The sequence below is a fragment of the Microcaecilia unicolor genome, chromosome 9, assembly GCF_901765095.1.
Source record: "Microcaecilia unicolor chromosome 9, aMicUni1.1, whole genome shotgun sequence".
Taxonomy (NCBI): Eukaryota; Metazoa; Chordata; class Amphibia; order Gymnophiona; family Siphonopidae; genus Microcaecilia; species Microcaecilia unicolor.
Window position 1 is genome coordinate 133005510 of NC_044039.1, and position 17543 is coordinate 133023052.

General features: G+C 44.3%; 1 protein-coding gene across 1 annotated transcript in view; it reads right to left on the reverse strand.

Moving 5' to 3' along the window:
* SMOC1 (SPARC related modular calcium binding 1) overlaps window positions 1–17543 on the reverse strand; it is a 410799-nt gene that overhangs the window by 263637 nt on the left and 129619 nt on the right. The gene's annotated exons all lie outside the window — the stretch shown is intronic.

The window sequence follows — 17543 nt, forward strand, 5'->3', positions numbered from 1 at the left end:
TGCTAGCTGACAGTGTATATAAGTGAAAACATTCAAGCATTACTATGACAGTCTGACAGGGTGGGAGGATGGGGGTGGGTCGGAGGTATGCATGGGGACATCAAAGCATATCATTGATATTCTAACAGGATGGGTGTGGATAGGTGAGGGGTGGGGTGATCAACAGAGACATACAGCTTTATGGTTTATAATGGGCTAGGAACCCCAGATCCTTGTTAAGTCCTTTCTGTTGGGTGTTAAAATATTCAATCATTCTGACTTCAAAAGTCTTACGTTCTTGTATGGTTTTAAAGTTACCTTTCAGGATTCTCACTGTGAAGTCACTGGTACAGTGTCCTGGTCCTGTAAAATGTTGACCAACAGGTGTGGGAACCCTACTGGCACCAGTATTGTTCATGTGATGTCTATGTAAAATGAATCTTGTCTTAAGCATCTGGCCTGTTTCTCCAATATAGCAACCTTCGAAAGCTAATCAAGAAATGTATTAAGTTATGTCCAATAAAAAAGGTATCATCTTATTTTCTTTTCCATGTTTTATTTTGTTTGATTTCTATTGATAACTGAAAGAGCATATAAATCGAAATTAAGATATCCAGCTCGGGACGTGTCAATTTTGCTTAATATTTTAGAAAAGGATCTGCCAATGTAAACCTTTTCATGAAATATATGCAGGAATTGGACATGTATGTGCTACATGCAGTGAAAACACCCACTTTGCAATGGTCAATGTCTAATATATCAATGGGATCGTCATGGTAATGTACACAGGGTATATTGGTATTTCAGAACATACACGTATATGTCTGCCATTTTAGAAACATAGGGGTCGATATTCAAAGCAATTTAAGTGGCTAGAAACAGCTCCTGGCTGTTTAAATCCTTTGTCTGGAACTAACTAGGCATATTTGGCAGCACTTAACCAGATAGTGCTGCTGAAAATGCCTGATTCCCCCCCCCCCCCCCCCCCCCCCGGATTCTATATATCGCTCCTAGCATTCCATGCCAAAATCCAAGCATCTTCTGTAACTTAATCAGATTAACAAGCCAATCAGCATTTTAACAGCACTTAACAAGCAATATTTATTTATTTGGATTTTGCTTGCACCTTATTCAGTAGTAGCTCAAGGTGAGCTACATTCAGGTACTCTGGATATTTCTCTGTCCCAGGAGGGCTCACAATCTAGGTTTGTACCTGAGGCAATGGAGGGTTAAGTGACTTGCCCAAGATCACAAGGAGCAGCAGTGGGATTTGAACTGGCCACCTCAGGAGTACAAGACCGGTGCTCTAACCACTAGGCTACTCCTCCACACCACTCCACATTTAATGAGCATTACTTAGCACTAATTAGAATTTACACACATAACTCGGTAAGCATATTCTGTAACGCAGAGCGTCTAAATTCGAATGCTCAGAGCCAAAACAGGACATGGTTATGGGGGGGGGGGGGGGGAATGGGTGTTTCGGAGGCATTCCAAAATTTACATGTACGGTTATAGAATACACCCCTCTGCACCTAAATCTACGTGCCAGTATCTATGCCACGTTTCCCTTGGTGTAAAAGGATGTGTGCGGTTCTAGGCACTAGGATATCAACTAAGCATATTCTATATACCGCGACAAAATCTAGGCACCACTTATAGAGTATGCTTAGGCAGAAACCTCTTCTGCGTGGATTTTTCAGGCTCCATAAACCAATTAATTGCCAGTATTCAGCTCTTAACTAGCGAAGATAACCGCATTAATAGGATTGCATAAAGCACAGTCCTATGTTTATATGACTCACTATAGCCAGGTAAGTGCTGAACATCGCACTTAACCAGCTATGCTTTAGAAAGCTGCATATTCCCAGATATTCAATGCCAGTTCCCAGGCATGGCACTGCATTGAATATATGGAAATAAAGCCAGCAGCGGTCGGCAAAACGCTTACTGGCTGAATATCAACCCCATACATCTGTTTCCCCAAGCTGTCACAGAACCTTTCATTTAACAAGATTGCTTTCAGGAGGCACAAAAATACAGAGGGCCTGATATTCCGACTGCGGGAATTAACCGTAACCATCATTGAATATACACGTGTTTTTTTGGCCAGTTTCAAGTTACTCAGCCAAGTCAATATTCAGCGCTGGCCGGTTAAGTTGAAACCAGTCAAAGATAGGCCTGCTATTTCGACAGCCCAAATTTGGCCACCAAACTTAGCTGGTGATGTGCTGAATATTAGTGGATAGCCGGTTATATCTCATGATATAACTGGTTATCTGCTAAGCGCTAACCGGCAATACTCAGTGGGAGATAACCGGTAATCTCCTGCGGAATATTGTCACAGACAGTTAAATGCCATTTAACGGGTCAGGAGCCATTCCTGGCCGGTTAAATGGTTTTAAATATCGGACAGAGGGAGTTCATGGGGTTGACCTCTCCTACTCCTTCCAGTAGAGCGCTGCACAACATAAGCACCTATATATAACCTAAACTTCAAAGACAGCAGGTGTAAATCCCAATATTTATTTCAGGAGACATAAATGTGTGTTTCCCTTTGAAATTTTAGCCTCACCATGTCCAACCCAAAACACACTTAGGACTCCTTTTACTAAGCGGCATTAAGCCCAATGTGGCTTACCACTCACTAAACAGGAAGTACCGTTGGGCTACCGCAGCAGCCCAGCAGTACTTCCCACCCTTAGCGAGCCGTCATTTCTGGCGCTACAAAAATATCTTTTTTGTAGCACCGGAGAGTACCCCATGATAAGTGGGCAGTGCCACGCGGTGCCCAGTTACCACCGGGTCAGCGTGGGAGCCCTTACCACCCCCTCAATGGGAGGTGGTAAGGGTTCTCCCCCAAAATGGCCACGCGGCAAGTGTTTTACTTGCCACGTGGCCATTTCCTGCAGGAAAGCAAGAATTCCTTTTTACCTGCTGCGGTAAAAAAGGGCCTCGGCACGTGTGAAAAACACGTACTGATGCCAGCTTAGGCCTCTTTTTGTCGCAGCTTGGTAAAAGGGGCCCTTAGTCCACCTTCCCTTGCAACATGCACATATTTGTGATCTGGATGTGTATACCCAGCTTTGTAAAATCAGGATTTAAAAGGTATTTGCCAGTTTATGCATGACCAAATCACAACCAGGGCTTCTAAAATAACCACTTATATATACCTGAATGCATATTCAGAGATGTGTTTAATGAACAACACAACAATAAAAGTACGATGGGGGAAAATCATCACAAAGACCTCAACTCTCACTACTGCTTTCTGCTTTGAGGACAAGCATCTGCTACCTCAGAAGCCTTACCTATGAGATCACTGTTCATGACTTGCGTACAAAGTGCAGGGGAGAAGATATTTTTGGAGTCCAGAAGATTTCAAATCTTTTCTTTTTAATAAGGTGTCAGTTACTGTTACAGTTTCCTAGGGCTAATTTCGCTTTGAAGCAGGATGTTGCGTTTTTAAGGTCATTTTTTCTGCTCTTTCATGTAGTATAATTACTCTTTAAGGAAAGATCTCCTCTTCAATTTTCTGTATCTTGTGCTTTAAAAGAGCTTGCTATTATGTTGTTTTCTTTATGTTGTGAAATTTGTTTGATTTTTTTTCTAAGTTATGGTGACTTATTTCTCCTCTCTTTGGTGCAGTTTGTAATGATTTGAAACGTAAAATTTAAAAAATATATAAAAAACCAAAATGCACGTTACTCTCTAACTAAAATAGCTAAAACAGTAGTTGGTGAATTTCACTCTGTATTCAGTCATTTGAATGTCTTTTTGACTAAGAGATTCTTTTACTAAGCTGCAGCAAAAACTAGCCTTAATGCTCCCTTGCGCAGGTTTTCCCGCATGCTAAGTCCATTTTTTTACCGCAGCAGTAAAGTGGCTGATTTTCCATTTTTTGTATTAGTGGTTGTATGCCAATGTTGGCATTAGCATGCACTCATTAAAAAAAATATACCATGTGAGCATTTACTGACACCTATTTTGTAGGCAGTAGGAGCTCATGCGATAGTGCATGGTAATTTGGATGCATTAACTGATTAGCACAGAAATACCCTCTCTGCCCCACAATATGCCCCTTCTACAATAAAATTGCAATTAAAATTTTTGCACCTGCATTAGTGCATTCTAATTTGGCAGTTACTTCAAGACACATGAGCACATCCTGTGGTAGGCCAGTTTAAGCTGCATTAGGCACATGTTATGTTAGAACCTTACACCAGAGTAGGGTTACCATATTTTGTCCCCCAAAAAGGAGGACACATGCCCCACCCCCTTTCACACCCGCCCCTTCACGCCCTGCCCTGCCCCTTTCACACCCTCGCTTCGCCCCCTGTCACAATTTTCCCTCCTCCCTGTCACACACCCTGTCACCTCCCTCCACTTACCTTACTACTGCCCTGGTGGACTAGTGACCTCTTCGGAGCAGGAAATAGCCCCCTCTTTCCTGCCCAGAGCGCTGCCCTGCATGCATCCTTCCTGTTCGTGATCTCTGCGCCAATTCAAAATGGCTGCCGAGAGTTGAAGTCTCGCGAGGTCACTTCAACTCTCAGCGGCCATTTTGAATCGGCGCCGAGATCACGAACAGGAAGGATGCATGCTGGTCAGCGCTCAGGGCAGGAAAGAGGGGGCTCTTTCCTGCCTCGAAGGCGGAAGAGGTCACTAGACCACCAGGGCAGTAGTAAGTAAGGGGAGGGGAGGCTAGCAATCTGCCCTTTGTCCGGATTTCTGGACAAACAGGCAGGCTGGTGGGCGGGCTGTCCTATAGGACGGCCCGCCCGCCAGCCTGCCCGTTTGTCCAGAAATCCGGACAAACAGGCAGATTGGCAAAATCCGCCTGGTTGCTCAGACATGTCCGGGTAAATCCGGACATATGGTAACCCTACACCAGGGCCGCTGAGAGGGGGCAAGATTCCTTCAGGCCCGGCCTCCAAGGGGGGCTCAGCACAAGGGTCTGTCTCTCTTCTGCTCCTGATGGGACCCGGGTGAGCGTGGCCTGACAGAAGCAGGAGAGAGAAAACTTCAGCGCCAGATCCCCCTTATAGGCTGGGGAGCAGCAGACACAGGGCTTTGGGGCCTCTGGTTTGGCTGGCAGGGTTCCCCAAGACCCGCCAGCAGAAACCTTCCTCCAGCGCTGTTTTTCGTCTTATTGACTGCTCTGTGGCTGCTTTTCCCCTCACATTGTGCGTGCTTGGTTTTGAGGATGCACAATGTGAGGGGAAAAGCAGCCACAGGGCAGGTAATGCGGTGGAAGATAGCACTGGAGGAAGGTTTCTGCTGGTGGGGCTTGGAGACCCCTGCCAGCCAAGCTATGTGGAATTGTGGCAGGGGGCAGGTAGGTGGGGCAAAATGTGACCCTCCCACTTTGGGCTCCGCCTCCCCCAAAATGTTATAGTCTGGCTATGCAGCGGTCCTGGGGGGCCTGGCAGTGGCAGTCCTGGGGGGGCCAGCAACAGGGGTCCTGGGTGGGCCAGCAGTGGCGGTCCTGGGGTGGGAGGACTGGCAGCAGCGGCCCTGCTCCGGGCCTGGCTTAGTCTCTCAGTGGCCCTGCTTTACACATCTTAGTGGAGTGGTCTGCTCACATGTTTTACGACTTTAATGAGTTTTTTAATATATTTCTGATTTGTACATCTGTTTTAGTCATATGACTCCCTTTTTTACAGTACTTTATTTTATTGTTACATCACTCTTTTTACATCATTAGTCTTGTTATATAGTTTTATTTATTGTATTTTATATTGTTGAATACTGGTTGTAACCATTTTGTTTTAATTATATAGTTGTATCGTGAGCCCTGAAGCAGGCAGCTTTCTGCCAAAACATAGACAGTGTTGGGTCCAGTCACTGGTGCTTTTATTAAAGGATTTTTATCATATTCCTTTGGCTGGTTTTGGTTTGGTGCATCCTGTGCTGTCATTTTGTTCTTGTGACTTTACGTATAGGCATCTACCTGTTCGTGTGTTTTGCAGTTCGCAAGTACACATGCTCATTATAAAAAAGCTTGTACTTGCAAACTTTGCTCTGTTATTGATAAAGACAGTTAGAATTTTTTTAAAAAGCACATTTTATTAACTAGTCTCCATACCCTTCTCCCCATAGTTTTAGAACTTGAACTTTCTGCCACACTCCCACCCACCCCTAGCACATCTCTTCATTTATAGTCAATTATTCTAATTAGGATAGCAAGAGGAGAGTTTTCATTAGAGTTTTCGTTACATTTAATTAGTTTCTGAGAAGCAAACACTAAATAAATTACATAGTATACCCTATAATCTCAAGGCTCTTTATACTCATCTAATATCCATAGTACCTTAAGAAGTTTTCATTAAACAATTCTCTAATACTAAGATGCAGATAGCAGTCCAGCAGAGAGAGATGTGCTATCCAGTCTTTTGAATTGACATGTATGATTATCTCCCAGTTGGTGAAAGGTTATATGTGTGTGCTCGATGCAAAGAACTCCTAGCTCTCAGAGAACGAGTCCATTCTCAGGCTAGAGTAGCAGATTTGGAGGAGCTGAGGGAGACAGAGAGGTACATAGAGGAGGCCTACAGAGATGCTGTAAAGAAGTCCCACCTCCAGTGTGGCAGCCCCTGTGCTGCCTTGAAGGAGGGAGGTCTCCTAAAAAGAGAGAATCACCCTGGAGAAGTTGGAAGTAATCCTGTAGCCAGGTCCAGCCCACCAGGGGATGCAATATCATCTCACACCGAGGATGTGTTTCCAGGAGCTTCTGCCCGGGAGAGAAGGGTTAAGACGGCTGTTGTAGTTGGTGATTCGATTATTAGATAGCTGGATGGCTGGTGGAATGAAACACATCTTAGAATCCCTAAGAATAGAAATTCCATATGTAAAGTGGAAAAGGATAGTGATAAGAGTGTACTACTGTCCACCTGGGCAGGATGAACAGACTGATGTAGAAATGTTATCAGAAATTAGGAAGGTTAACAAACTGAGCAACACAATAATAATGGGCGATTTCCATTACCCTGATATTGACTGAGTGGAGGAGTGGCCTAGTGGTTAGGGTGGTGAACTTTGGTCCTGGGAACTGAGAAACTGAGTTTGATTCCCACTTCAGGCACAGGCAGCTCCTTGTGACTCTGGGCAAGTCACTTAACCCTCTATTGCCCCAGGTACAAATAAGTACCTGTATACAATATGTAAGCCGCATTGAGTCTGCCATGAGTGGGAAAGTGCGGGGTACAAATGTAACAAAAAATAAAAAAATAACAGTACATGCTAGGAAGGTAAACTTCACTGATGAAATCAACAACTGCTTCATGGAGCAGCTGGTTCAGGGACCAACAAGAGAAAGAAAAATTCTAGACCTAGTCCTTAGTGGAGCGCATGATCTGGTGCAGGAGGTAATGGTGCTGGGGCCGCTTGATAACAGTGATCATCATATAATCAGATTTGATATCAGCTCTGGAGTAAGTAAACACAGAAAATCTAATACGTTAGCATTTAACTTTCAGAAAGTAGACTATGATAAAATGAGAAGAACAGTAAAAAAAACTTAGAGAAGCAGCTGCAGAGGTTCAACATTTACATCAGGTGTGGATGCTGTTCAAAAATACCACCCTGGATGCCCAGACCAAACATATTCCATGCATTAAAAAAGGAGGAAGGAAGGGCAAATGACAGCCAGCATGGTTAAAAAATGAGGTGAAGGAAGCTATAACAGCTAAAAGAAAATGGAAGAAGGATCTGACTGGAAGTAATAGGAAATAGCATAAGGAATGACAAGTCAAATGCAAAGCGCTGATAAAGAAGGCAAAGATAGACTTTAAAAAGAAGATTGTGTTGGAGGCAAAAACATAGAATAATAGCTTAATTTTTAGGTATATTAGAAGCAAAAGGCCGGCGAAAGAATCAGTTGAACCACTAGGAGACTGAGGGATAAAAAGGGCAATCAAGGAAGACAAGGCCATAGCGGACAGTTCCCACCTACCAATTCCCCCTGAGACAATTCCCACCTAGGACAATTCCCACCAACGACCCCCCCCCCCCCCCCCGGTCATTTCCCACCCTCCCTAGCATTTATTTTCAGACCGTAGCATCTTTCTTGTATTGGGTCCCATAAGTCCTCCTAATTTTTTATAAATCTTAACCAGTGTGTCATTTTGAGGGGCTGAATTAGGTTGAAACCTAGTTTGTGGGGGGGGCACTGCTCCCCCACAAGAATTGATGTTTGTATTTATCTATCTATTTATTTATTTACTTATTTATTATATTTAGATCCTGGATTAAACATGAATTAGGTTGAAACCTAGTTTGGGGGTGGGGGACATTGCCCCCCCCCCCCACATGAACTGCAGTTTGTATTTATTTATTTACTTATTTATGACATTTAGATCCTAGATTTAAAATGAATTAAGTTGAAACCTAGTTTTTGGGGGGTGTGGGGGACATTGCCTGCCCCCTACTCACAAACTGTATGTCTGGAAGGGGAAAGTGATGTGTAAAAGATAATGTTGTAGAGGAGGGGTGTGAGGGGTACTGGGTGGGAACTGTCCAGGTGGAAACTGACCTAGAACCCTTATAGCAAACTGCGGTAAAAAGGGCACTGCGATAGCAGCGGGGGCCATTTTTGCTGCACACCAGAAATTACAGAATTATTTTCTATAGCGCCAGAAATGGTGCACATGAGGTGGAACTACTGCCGGTGGTCGCGTTGGGCCAGCAGCAGTTCCGGGTTGCCAGGCAGCAACCCTTTAGTAAAACAGCCCCGAAATTAATTCTTTGCTTCGATCTTCACCGAGGAAGATGTGGGAGAGATACGGGTGCTAGATATGGTATTCAATGCTGACGAGTCAGAGAAACTGAAACAAATCTCTGTAAACATGGAAGATGTAATGGAGCAATTTGACAAATTGAAGAGCAGCAAATCGCCTGAACCAGATGGTATACATCCTGGAGTACTGAAAGAATTGTAAAAATGAACTTTCAGAGCTATTGTTAGTAATATGTAATTTATCTTTCAAATCAAGCATGGTATTGGAAGAATGGAGGATGGCCAATGCAACTCTGATTTTTTAAAAATGTTCAAGAAGTGATTCGGGAAATTAGAGCATATACATAAGCATGGATTAATGAGACAAAGCCAACATGGATTTAGTCAAGGGAAATCTTGCCTCACCGATCTACTACATTTCTTTGAAGGGGTGAATAAGCGTGTGGATAAAGGTAAGACAGTCAATATTGTGTATCTGGACTTTCAAAAGCATTTGACAAAGTACCTCATGAAGAAATTAGAAAGTCATGGGAGAGGAGGCAATGTCCTATTGAGAATTAAAAACTGGTTAAAAGATAGAAAACAAGAGGGTAGAGTTAAATGGTCAGTATTCTCAATGGAGAAGGGTAGATAGTGGGGTTCCCCAGGGGTCTGTGCTGGGACCGCTTCTTTCTAACATATTTATAAATGATCTAGAGATGGGAATAACTAGTGAGGTAATTAAATTTGCTAATGACACAAAGTTATTTGAAGTTGTTAAATCGCAAGAGGATTGTGAAAAATTGCAAAAGGACCTTACAAGACTGGGAGACTGGGCATCCAAATGGCAGATGACTTTTAATGTGAGCAAGTATAAAGTGATGCATGAGGGAAAGAGGAACCCAAACCATAGTTACGTGATGCAAGGTTCCACATTAGGAGTCACCACCAGATCAATGATCTAGGTGTCATCATGGATGATACGTTGAAACCCTCTGCTCAATATGCAGTGGCGGCTAAGAAAGCAAATAGAATGTTAGAAATTATTAGGAAAGGAATGGAAAACAAAACTGAGAATGTTATAATGCTCCATGGTGGGACAGCACCTCGAATACTGTGTGCAGTTCTGATCACCGCATCTCAAAAAAGATATAGTGGAATTAGAAAAGGTAGAGAGAAGGGCAACGAAAATGATAAAGGGGATTGGACAACTTCCCTATAAGGAAAGACTAAAGCAACTAGGGCTCTTCAGCTTGGAGAAGAGGCAGCTGAGGGGAGATATGATAGGGGTTTATAAAATACTGAGTGGAGTAAAACAGGTAGATGTGAATCGCTTGTTTACTGTTTACAAAAACACTAGGACTGGGGAGCACGCAAAGAAGCTACTAACTAGTAAATTTAAAACGAATCAGAGAAAATATTTCTTCACTCAACATAGAAACATGACGGCAGATAAAGGGCAAAAGGCCCATCCAGTCTGCCCTTCCTCAGCAACCACTAGCTCCTCCTTTTCCTAAGGGATCCCACATGCCTGTCCCACACTTTCTTAAATTCTTATACAGTCCTCATCTCCATGACCTCCTCCAGGAGGCCATTCCACGCTTCCACCACCCTTTCCCTGAAACAGTATTTCCTTAGATTCCTCCTAAGCCTATTTCCTCTTAACTTCATTCCAGAGTTTTCCTTCATTTGAAAAAGGCTCACCGCCTGAACACTAACACGACTGAGGTATTTAAACGTCTCTATCATATTACCACTCTCCCATCAATAAGTAATTAAACTCTGAAATTTGTTGCCAGAGAATGTGGTAAAAGCAGTTAGCTTAGCAGGATTTTAAAAGGTTTGGATAATTTCCTAAAAGAAAAGTCCATAAGCCATTATTAAAATGGACTTGGGAAAATCTACTGCATATTCTAGGATAAGCAGCATAAAATCTGTTTTGCTGTTCTGGGATCTTGCCAGGTACTTGTGACCTGGATTGGTCACTATTAGAAACAGGAAACTGGGCTTGATAGACCTTCGGTCTGTCCCACTATGGCAATGCTTATGTTCTTATTTTCAAGCTACAACAATTACACCTGCTCTCCAGCCTTAAAATCTTAATACGATGCCTTACTAAGGTGCTTTAAAAGGGACCCATATTAGGTGCCTCTATTAGAAAGTAGGTAAAATAAGATGTGGGGGCAGTGGGGCACAAAGAAGGAGTATGGGGTTGCTGGTTGGGACTTAGAATAGTAGGAGAAAAGGAATGGGGCAAAAACAAATACAGAGGGGAGGAGGTTATGGGTACAGGGGGACAGTTTAGGGTACTGTTTCGAACAAGGCTTTGTGCTCTGGACATTTTGTTTTTTGGTTCATTTAAAAAAAAAAACACATGCAAAATATAGAGATTCATGCCATTGGGATGTAGGAAGAGCCAGCATTTTTAGTAGACTGGTCCCCCAGACATCCCAGGAGAGCAATGGGGCACCCTAAAGGACACTTCTGTGCACTTTATAAAAATGCTCCCAGGTACACATCTCACCTTTGCTCCCTTATCGTGTCCCCTGAGCCCTCCAAAACCTACCCAAAACCCACTGTCCGCCACTGTACACCACTACAATAGCCCTTATAGGTGAAGGAGGCATCTATATGTGGGTACAATTGGGTTTAGGTGAGTTTGGGAGGGGTCACAGTTTCCACCACAAGTGTGACAGGTAGAGGGAGATAGGGACCTGAATCCCCCACTCCATATTGCATTGCACCCACCACTACACTACTCCAGGGACTGCTCTAATAGACCTGAATCACATCTGAGGCGGACAGAGGCTGGTAAGCCATATTTTTAATCACATTTTTGGGGGGTGGGAGGGGGGTCAGTGACCACTAGGGGGCCATTGGTGGGGCTAACCCCTGATTCACTCCAGTGGTCATCTGGTCATTTAGGGCACCTTTTTGTGCCATATTCTTTCTGAAAACAGGTCTAACCAAAACATCTTAGTTTTAGTTCTGGATGTTTTTGTTTTGTTCCATTATGGCTGAAAAACATCTGTTAGGCACATCCTAATCCCACCTTCGAAACACCACCAACACGCCCCCTTGTGATTTGTATGCACTGCAGACCAATTGCATAGATTAACATCAGCAAAAATACCGATTTGGACATTTTGAGAAGAAAAACGTCCATATGGTGCTTTATGACACTTTTTGGAGGTTTTTCAAAAATGTGCCCCATAGTGCAACAGTACATCACCATAAAACATTAGAAAGAGAAAGCATCATATATTAAAATCGAACTAACAATCAAATCCTCAGGAGACAGGTGTTTAACTTTTTTCTAACCATAAGATAACTTCCTTCCGTTCAAATAAAAGATGGAAAAGAATTGCATAACAACACCCCCTTTACTAAAAATGCGGCATTAGCCATTTTAGAAAATCGCACTCTCTTAATAAAAGAATTTAACACTATTCCCCCCCCCCCCCCCCCATTTACAAAACCATGCGGCAATGCCGACACACCCCATTCAAAGTGAATGAGCTGTGTCGGCATTACCGCACCGGCAGCCACTAGGGCGGCTTTGTAAACTGGGGGGGGGGGGGGTTAACTGATTTTCTAATCTAGATCAGTGTTTCTCCAAGTCCAGTCCTGGAGTATCCCTTGCCGGTCAGGTTTTCAGGACATCCACAATGAATATGCATGAATTTAATTTACATACACTGCCTCCATTATATGCAAATCTCTTTCATGCATATTCATTGTGGATATCCTGAAAATCTGACTGGCAAGGAGTACTCCAGAACCGGACTTGGGAAACACTGACCTAGATGACAGCCCAAATAAAGACACAGAAACCATGTTAACCAGTAAATCAGATGTCAGACCATACAAAATTTGAAAAAACAGACAGGCTGATTTAAATATAATTTGTTCATTGATGGGAAGCCAGTGCAGTTTACAAGTAAATTTAGAAACGCTACTGTATTTACCAAGTTTAAAAATTACTCTCCCAGCAGTGTTCTGAATAAGTTGTAACTTTTTGTTATTCTGGGGGGGGGGGGGGGTTCTATACATGGCGCACAACATTAAGGGCCAGGAAGATCTGTGCTAAACTAGTATTCTGTAAAGGGTGCTCTGTGCAGGGTGTCCTTTATAGAATACTAGTGGAACCCAGCCCATTTCCTCAACAATGAAATGGGCCCTAGAAAGGCTCTCTTGTAAGTGATATTTTCTCTCCCCTGCCCTCCCCTTCCCTCCAAGTCCAGCAATTCTTCCCTTCCCTCCCCTCCCATCCCCTCCCCTCCATGTCCAGTGATTCTCCTCTTCCCTGCCCTCCCATCCATGTCCCGCGATTCTCTCCTCTACTGTCCTCCCATCCCATCCATGTCCATCAATTCTCTGCCCTGCCCTGCCCTCCCCTTCCTCCCTCCCTCCCCTCGATGTCCCGCGATTCTCTCCTTCCCTCGATTTGTAGCTGAACGCTCTCTGGCTTGCTGGCGCTGGCTTCCATTCCATTCGTGACATCCCTCCTGACGTCAGCTCACCTCCAGCATTCCCTTCCTTCTCACTGTTCCACCTTCTGACGTCATTACGTTTTGACACAAGGGTGGGGCAGTGAGGGGGAATGGAACGCTGGAGGCTGGTTGACGTCATCAGATGTTACGAACCCAGGCAGCCAGTGATGGAACATTGGAGGTGCAAATTATTATATAGGACTAGTTAAGCGCAGATCTCGCACCTAAATTTGGGGCCCTTTTACTAAGCAGCAGTAACCACATGCCAAATAGGAACTACCGCCGGGCTACTGCAGCAGCCTGGAGGTAGTTCCCACTCCCAATGCGTGCCATTTCCAGTGCTACAAAAATATTTTTTATTTTTGTTGCACCTTGTTTACCCAGCAGCACTGCCCGGTTACCACTGGATTAGTGCAGGAGCCTTTACCACCACCTCAATGGGTGGTGGTAAGTGCTCCCCCCAAAATGGTTGCCTGGTAAGTGGTTTACTTACCGCACAAGAAACAACCACAGAAGGTGGAGGAGCCCACAATCCCTACGTCACAGTAGTACAGCGAAAAAGGAGTAGGATGAATGGCCTTCACAAATAACCAAGGGAGACATCTGAAAATTCAGTCTTTATTAGGAAACATCGATTGACTCGACACAGCAAGCCGTGTTTCGGCGCCTGTGCGCCTGCGTCAGAAGTCTTAGGATGTCCCAAAGATGTAAAAATTGAGCAAAAAACTTTCCGCTGATACTGCTTGAGAAGAACGTGAGATTTTTAGATTAGCATTGACATCTAATAGCCTGATCATATAGGCAAGTTTTGTGCTCACATTTTACGTCTTTGGGACATCCTAAGACTCCTGACGCAGGCGCACAGGCGCCGAAACACGGCTCACTTACCGCACAGCCATTAAAAAAAAAAAGAGGCAGCCTTTTACCTGCTGTGGTAAAAGGGGGCCTCAGCGCACATGCTGGCGCTAGCACAAGCAACCATTTTACCGCAGCTTAGTGAAAGGACCCCTGTGGGCATTGCACTGACGCCTGTTAAAACCTGATGTAAATGCTGATGTGCAACTAATGATAGTTCACTACCAATTATTTTATTTATTTATTTTATTTAATACATTTATACCCCACATTTTCCCGCTAGTTGCAGGCTCAATGTGGCTTACATGAATCTGTAGGAAGACTACAGTACAGAAAAGTACAAATTATTACAATATGACCAATGATTTGATCTGAGGGGGAAAACTTTAAGTGTCATATATGCACCCGGGCACCAACAATTGTCTGCGCTCAATATTAGAGTGTTTGCCCTGTGGTATCAACTTGTAATCATTAACTTGGCCCCCTCCTACCAAATTCCATTTTTTGCTTTTTTACAATTCTGTTTTTTAAACAAAAAATGATATTTTTTTATGCTTAATTGTACAACCTTACGAAACTCTCTTCTAGTATCTTGTTCGATTTAAATTGAAGGATGTGCAACTAATAGCAGGTAGGCATGTAAATGATCCTTTTCTATAACATCACACCAAATTTCTGGGAACCCTCTCATGGCCACGCCCCCTTTGGCATTGTGCACTATAACATTTAGATGCACATTTTATAGAATAGGCATAGGTCAGACCCGCGCATAAACCCAAATGAGTGCCAATTAATACCAGTTAGATCAGGGCCGTGCCGATGCGGTAAGCGGGGTAAGCACCGCAGGAGGGCGCCCACCTCTGGAGGGCGCCGCCGCGGTGCTTACCCTCGCCCCGTGCCGCCGAGGCCTTTAAATCTTTTACTTGCAGTCGCAGCAGCGTCTGTGAAAGCGGAGCGCTGCCGACGTCTCCCTTCCCTTCGCGCTGTTGGTTCCCTCAGTGTCCCGCCTTCTTCTGACGTCAGAAGAAGGCGGGACACTGAGGGAACCAACAGCGCGAAGGGAAGGGAGACGTCGGCAGCGCTCCGCTTTCACAGACGCTGCTGCGACTGCAAGTAAAAGATTTAAAGGCCTCCAGGGCGCGCCGCGATCATCTTCATGGGGGGGGGAGGGGGTGCGCGCGCACGCACGCCAACTGTTCATCTGCGGGGGGGGGCGCCAACTGTTCGTCTGCGGGGGGGGCGGCACAGACCCTTGGCACGGGCCTGAGTTAGATTGTTAATGGCTCATTAATTACTTTGTGCGTGGATCTGGGATCTGCAGCCAAACTTGGGCACCCAAATTTTGGCAACCTATATAGAATCCAGTGGTCAGTGTGCACCAAAATAATTTTTGGTTCATGTTTGCATCATTTTGGAGGTTACGGCCAATTTTCAAGAGGTAGAATAAGAGCAGACCATCTCCAGGATAGGATGGGTCAGAGGTTGATGGGTTTGGAGGAGAGATCAGCAGTGAAATCTAGTGAATGAACAGGAGGGATCCATAATACAGATATTAGATTAGATAAATCCTTTGTAAATGCGGAAGGTAGCAAAGGCTTGGCGCTCCCCTTGGTATACTGTTCAGTTATTAAAATAAAAGCAAGAATGTAGGAAATTGGAAAGGTTATGGCATGATTCTAAAAAAGAGTCTATTAAAGTGATCTGGCAAGGACAGATTAACTGTTATATGAGACAGATTAGAGAGAAGAAAAAACAAGTCATTATGCTGTAATGAGATGGAGAGTGAGAATACTGCCTGGGAACTGTTCCAGTTGGTGAAACGGTTGTCTGGTGCATGATCAGTCCAGTCAGTAGCACAGACTGACAGGGAGTTAGGAACAAATGGTTTATTCTGGGTTCAATGAGGGAAAGGTAATCACACTGGTGGAGAGCTCATAGAGGCTGCTAGGTGGAAAGGATTTAATAGAAGGCACATTATGAAAATGCAGAGAGATGAGACTGGGGGTATATGTTTGATTTTGGTTGATTGTGGGAGAAATTTACATATATATCTTTATAGGAAATCACTGGATAGTTGAAGAAATTTTCAAAGGGGCACTGGACCCAATATTCAAAGTGATTTAAATGGGCAGGAGCCTCTGCTGATAGAAGTTGTGGTGGTCATTTTCAAGATTTAGCCACTAAAGGCAGGAGCGAGTGGGCTTCATTCCTGCCCCCATTGCCCTGTTGGACCACTAATGAGGTTAAGGTAGGCCTGGGAGGGTCTATTCTGACTGAGAGTGGAACAGAGGTCTGAGACTTCTCAGGATGGGTGGGGGGGGGTCTGAACTTTGTCTGGAGGCTGGGAAGTGGTCTGAGCCTTGTCGGGGAGAGGGAAGGGGTCTGAGTCTTGTCTAGAGGGCAGGAAAGGGGTCTAAACCTTGTTGGAGGAGGAGTGAGGGGGTCTGAGTCTTGTCAGGAGGTGGGAGGGGGTCTGAGCCTTGTCAGAGGAGGAATCTGAACCTTGCTGGGAGGTGGTCTGAACTTCGTTGGTGGATGGGAGGGAAATGTCAATCTGAATTTCCAGTAAGAGCTCTATAGAATATTACCCAACTAACATATGACAATGTAATCAAACTACAATATCCTAGAATTCTAACGATATTTTGATATTTTTAAAAGGAGAAAAAGCCTCAATTATAAGGGATTACTCTGTCGTTGGTGCACCAACATAAGGGAGGTCCCTCATATCATCATGGGCAAAAAACTCCTTACATGATATAAAGCTACTGCTCAAAGCGTTTTCCAAAAAATATATATTTGTAGACATGCGGTGGGAGGGAAATGTGTCAGTTGGTATTGGAAGTTATGCAGGACCTGACTAAATATCAGCCAGGACCTGATAAATCCTGATGGCCAGCTTAGTATGAATTAACCCCGGATATTCAGTTCCAGTGAATGGACATGGCCCAGCATTGAATATTTAGGGCTAATTCCAACTGAGATAAAATGTTCTATAATTCCATTGTCAAACCACTATTGGGCTCATTTTCAAAAGAGAAGGACGCCCATCTTTTGACATAAATCGAAAGATGGACGTCCTTCTCCCAGGGACGTCCAAATCGGTATAATCGAAGCTCGATTTAGGAAGTCTCCAACTGCACTCTGTTGCAAGGGCGGCCAAAGTTCAAGGGGGCGGGTCGGAGGTGTAGCGAAGGCGGGACCTAGGCGTGTCTAACACTTGGACGTCCTTGACCCATAATCGAAAAAAATAAGGACGTCCCTGACGAGCACTTGGACGTTTTCACCCGGTCATGTTTTTCTTACGACTAAGACACAAAAAGGTGCCCAAAATGACCAGATGACCACTGGAGGGAATCAGAGATGACCTCCCCTTACTCCCCCAGTGGTCACTAACCCCCTCCCACCCTCAAAAAACATTACGTGCCAGCCTCAGATGTCATACTCAGGTCCATCACAGCAGTATGCAGGTCCCTGGAGCAGTTTTAGTAGGTGCAGTG